The following is a 6,000-nucleotide window of genomic DNA, read 5'->3' as shown; positions in this document are numbered from 1 at the left end:
CCAACTCATGTGTGTCTGAGTTAGTCTCAGTTGCTTTCACAACTTTGACTGGAACTTTCGACTCACTTGACTTGGAAACAATCTTCTCATAAGCATGATCCTCAGCACGTATTTCTTCTTGAATAACAGAAGAGGTCGCATCAAATGGTTCAGCAATTGATGCTTTATAGAGGGGTTCATCAACACCCTTAAGCACATGTGGTACTTCCCTCCCTTTAGCACAGACATGAGGAGGGGAGTTTATGCCTAATTCTCCAATAGCAGCATTGTAATCATAACCTATTCCAGATGTTTGATTAACAGCTTGCTTACTGTAGAACTCTTTAGCCTTCGAACAAGAATTGAAGTAGGCTCTAACCTTAGTCTCAAGACCGTTGATCTTGTCTTTGAGAATAGTTTCGAGTTTTCTATAACAGTCAACTCTATTCTCTAGAAAAGATACCTGTTCTTTTAATTTGTCTTGATTACTGTGCACAAGTCTTAATTCATTGACCTCTTTCTCAAGGTCTGTGATCTGTAAACTTAACAGTTCATTATCACGACGTGCACAATCTAAGTTACCTCTTAGATGATAAACCATTTCAGCATCAGAAAGTTTTACCTCTATTCTTGACGATGAAGCTTTTCCATCAATAGCCATAAGAGCAAGATTCCCCTCTTCTTCATCTTCACTATCAGTATCATCCCAGCTTCTTCCCTTTGCTAGATAAGCCCTTTCAGAGTTACTCTTCTGATTGGAATCATAAGAGTTCTTCCTTACTTGCTTTGGCTTCCTGCATTCTGTGGCAAAGTGTCCCAACTCATTGCAGTTATAGCATCTAATGGTGCCCCGATCAACCATCCCTGTTTGGTATCCACCACTGCTGGTGTTAGAGGATGAAGATCCACCTTTCTGGAATTTGTTGTAGTTGGACTTGTACTTAAGCTTGGGATTCCTCCTGAATCTGACATTGGAGAATCTCTTGACAATTTGGGCCATTGACTCATCTTCTAATTGCTCCAGCTCTTCCAAGGAATAAAAATCATCACTAGATTGATTTGTAGTAGGAGGATCATATTCTGCTACTATCACATTTTCCTCAGCCTTGGAGAACTGTACCATTCTCTCCGACTATTGAGATTGTTGTTGTTGTTGACCTTCAGCTACAAGAGCAGTAGATGTGCTGACCATTCTATCTTTCCCGTAGACTTCCTTTTGCTGAATCTGCTCCAACTCATAGGTTTTCAACACACCATAGAGTCTATCCAAAGAAATCTCACTCAGATCTCTAGCTTCTCTAATGGCAGTGATTCTATGTTCAAGATGAGTTGGCAGTGTTAAAAGGAACTTTTTGTTGACCTCCCTAATTGAATAATATTTTCCATTGATGTTCAGGTTGTTGATCAACGCATTGTACCTCTCAAACACTTCAGTAATTCCTTCTCCTGGATTTGATTTGAAGTGTTCATATTCAGAGGTTAGGATTTCCAACTTGTTCTCCCTAACTTCCTCTGTGCCTTCATTAATTACCTCAATAGTTTCCCACATGTGTTTAGAATTTTTACAGTTCATCACATGTCTGTTCATCAAGGGATCAAGGGAATCAATTAATATTAATTGAAGGCTGGCATCCAAGGAGGCTTCTTCCTTCTCAGCAGGAGTAAAATCTTCGGGCTCTTTTGGATAGGTTCTAGCTTTAGTAGTCATCACACCATCTATTATTACCTCCGGTTCAATAACCATCGGAGTTTTTATACCCTTCTTTAACAAGTTTGAATATTTGGGATTTGCAACTTGTAAAAATAATAGCATCTTCTTCTTCCACATGATATAAATCTCTTTATCAAATTGTGGAATTTTAACGGTTCCAACTTTATGTGAAGTCATTATGAATTTTTGAATAAATAAAAATTCAAGGAGTTGAAAAATCACAAAAGTCTAGGATCTTGATTTGTTCGTTAATCAGAAGGCTCTGATACCAATTGTTAGGTCCCAATGTGTTTGTAGAAGGGGGGTTGAATACAAACAGTACCAAATAATCGAATAAATGCGGAATAAAAAATGTGAAACAAAATTCAAGTTAAATAAAAATATTATTAAACTTGAAAGGTGTTACAACAACTGTATCGATAACAAGGTATTAATCTCAAATCAATTATCACAAATCTAGAATAAATTCGACATGAACTTTTTCTATTTTTGCAATAATTAGAATCAAATGCTAAACGCGATTTGAGATTAAGTTCTAGGGATTTTGATCCGCTAGATTGTTACACAAGAACAAGATAAATAATTCTAGTGGTTTGGATTTAACATTAACAAACTAGAATTTTGATCTTGATGTAAGCAGAGAAGAAAATAAAATGTTTCAAGGCGGCTGCTTTCTTTTCTTTGTTCTTGAATGTGTTCTGTATGATTGAGATGAGATTGAGTTGAATGAATTCTGCTTCTATTTATCAACAGCCGAATTAATTGAATTGGAATCACAATCCTTTAAGCTTGTATGACAATCGGTGAGACTATCCTTTTGAGCTAGCAAGACAATCATTTGAACCAGCATGACTATCGGTAGGACAATCTTTTGAACTGGCATGACTATCGGTAGGACAATCTTTTGAACTGGCATGACAATCGGTATGACAATCCAGATTGTCATGCTAGTTCATTTTCAATTGTCTTGCTGATTTAAGATTGAATTTAATCCAATTAAACTTCTGAAAATTCCTAAAATTAATTCTGAATTAATTAATCAATTAATTTAATTAATCAATAAATTAATCTTTGCAGATATAATTTATTTACTTAATTAAATTATATGACTTAATTAATTAATAGAGAATTAATACTAACCCTGAGCAGCATCCATTCTTCTGAATATCTTCTGAAAATCACTGAGAATTATGAATCAATTCCGCCACTTCAACGTTGACACTCGATGTACTGTCTGGTTCATGAGTGACTAACTTCCGTGACGTTTCTTCATGTCTTGACTTTGACGCTTTGATTTTCTTCAGATTAAATCCTTGTAATTAATGATACTCTGACGAGATCTCTGTCACTTGATTAAATCCACGATCTTGATTTATATCACTGAGGCATGATCAACTTCTTGAACTTCTTCCAGTGAATTACCTCCTCAAGTCTGTAGATGAACCTTATTTCTGAATCCTTTGATAGATATTACTTTGCGAGATCTCTCTGACGGTCGATCCACTATTTACTTATTACATTCTTATTTGAGTTGAGTTGAATCCTCGAATATACAAATAGGCCTACGATATATGACTTACAAGTTTTGTTTAGGCAGGTCCATGAATTGCCCCATAGGAGTACCATCCTGGTTCTCCCTATCTTGCTCGACTTCTGTTTTCTCAGTATGAAAGGTTTCATCCTTCTCCCATAATCGGGGTTATCTTATACGTTAAAATCCTTTTTTTTCCACTTCATTATGTTATGGGTTCCTTCCTTCTTCATGGCGACCTCCCTGACTATTACATTCAGGGTTTGTGCTAAATCTTATTCCTCAAACTATGGCTTTCATCTACGATCCCGTCCTTAAGCTCTTAAACTTTTGGAACCCAAATTCTGTAGGAATACCTCATTATTCCCTCATCATCTTTCTCGGTATTAATCTCTCCTTCAGTCATTGGCTCTCTGCCTTCATTCATCACTTTTTCTTGGCACAATCTGATCTTTTCTAATTATTCGGGTTGCATTGCAATCTCAAACAGCTTTTCGGTACCGGCTCCGGTTACCTTCACTTTTATTTCCATTTTCTCAAAATCTCTTATCAACTCTCCCAAAGACATTATCATCTTGAGTCTCTCCTTTCTACTAAGGGCGTTAGCCATCATATTGGCTTTCCCTGGGAGATAAAGAATCTCATAATCGTAATCCTTGATTAGCTCTAACCACCTCCTCTAGCGCATGTTGAGCTCTTTCTGCGTGGAAATATACTTGAGCTCTTATGGTTTGTGTAAATCTCGCACTTCTATCCATACAAGTAGCGCCTCCAATCTTTAGGGAAAAACTATTGCCGTGAGCCCAAGATCATGGGTGGGATATCGAATTTTATATTCCCTTAATTGTCTTGACGCGTACACAATTACCTTGTTGTGCTATATAAGAAGCACCCTAATTCCTTATGCGAAATGTCACTACAAATCAGAAAATCTCCTTTTCCATCCGGCAACACCAACATAGGGGCCGTCACCAATCTTTGCTTCAGTTCTTGAAAGCTGTTCTCGCATTTCTCTGTCCATTCGAACTTCTCAGTCTTACGAGTAAGCCACGTTAAAGGGGCTGCTATATTTGCAAAATTGAACGAACCTACGGTAATACCTGGCCTATCCTACCTCATGTAGTCGCCCTAACCACGGTCATCAATTCTTCAATGGTCCTTTCTTCATTATTGTCAGGATCCTCCTCGGGATCCTTACCAGCAACAATCCCTTTTGGGATAACATCCTTAATTTCTACATCCTTAATATGAACATCATCTGGTCCCTCATTAGGGTGCTCCATTGGACCCACAATCTGATCCCCAATATATAGTAAAACATCATCGTGTTGTTACTCTTGAACTTCAGGGTTCGATACCCCGCTATCTTATACGATAACGATCTATGTTACTCTCATGATATTTATAAGGGTTCCCGTAAGGGTTTTAACTGTCAGTACTACGTTAGGTAGTTCGACTATGAACTTGGCAAGAGTTCTTATTATCTTAGTGAACTTATTATTTTAACGTCGCATCATCTCTGAGGTTTATAACGCTTAGCTCTGATACCATTTCTGTAACACCCCCAAATCCGGGGTCGGGGATCCGGGTTGTCACGAGTTCCATTTCCCTTAATAACACTCAATCTTAATAAATAACCAAATACTGCGTACTGTGACCCCACAATATACACACACACCACAAGTTATAGTCTCAGAGATGAATACCAAAAATAACACAAGTCATTTTATTCCACAATTATAAACCATTACACCTTAAAAGAGATTCTGAATAAATTTACATTTTCTTTTCCATTATTAAAGTTCATAAATATACATAAGTCTGGTACATCAACAGTTGAAAGCCTAACCTATTGGTTGTTCCTACCTCAGCTACAGCGGCATCAACACCTATAGGAAACTGCGGAATGTTTCCTATCTGCTCGCAAATTGGAAGCTTGGTCCTGTTCATCTTGTCTAGCTGTTGTTGTGTGATGAAAGAATAAAGCAAGGGTGAGCAACAAGCCCACCAAAATATCATGTATAATAATTAACAATATATGAGCATTCTTATAGTACTCATGAAAGTCTTGGTCAAGCAAAAATGAACCAAGTTTGATATCTTAACGCGACCAAGTCGCAAAATAATCCGTATATATGTATATATACTTTTCAAAATCTTGGAAATCCTCTTCCATGCATAATATACACAGGATTCCAGTTTATAACTGTATAAAAATATCGTTGCAAGGTAATCTTATATATCTAACCTTGTCTCAACGTTTTTCTGAAAATCTTTGTCATGCATAAGATAATCATTAACTAGATATAAGTTGAAAAGATGAAGTTACAAGATACTCCAATATACTTATATCTTTTCCAAATACTACTTGAACTACCACCGTTCAGGGTATAATCAGTTTCAAAAGTTCAACACATAGATCTACAAGATAAGACTTGAATAGAATCAATCTTTAAAATATCATTCAAAAGAAATGAAGTTACGAGATACTTCATTAAGTCCCGATATATATATACACCTATATATATCTCTCATACTTTCCTTGAAAACCTCTGTTATGAACAGTATAAATAGAGTTGTAATACCCAATGAATTTGGAAAGAAGAAAACTTTGGCATAGACCCGATATCTTGATGATCAGGCAAAGATACCCATTAAGTAACCTTTTCAACTGTAGATAGATGAATTCCTCGCCGGTCATCACCCTGGCCGCATTAGGAACTCACGCTAGACCGTTACCCGGCCGCTCACGCGTGGATGGACTGTCACCCAGCCTCTT

The sequence above is a fragment of the Apium graveolens genome, chromosome 8, assembly GCF_009905375.1.
Source record: "Apium graveolens cultivar Ventura chromosome 8, ASM990537v1, whole genome shotgun sequence".
Taxonomy (NCBI): Eukaryota; Viridiplantae; Streptophyta; class Magnoliopsida; order Apiales; family Apiaceae; genus Apium; species Apium graveolens.
The sequence above is the reverse complement of the archived record's forward strand: the minus strand, read 5'-3'. Positions refer to the sequence as shown.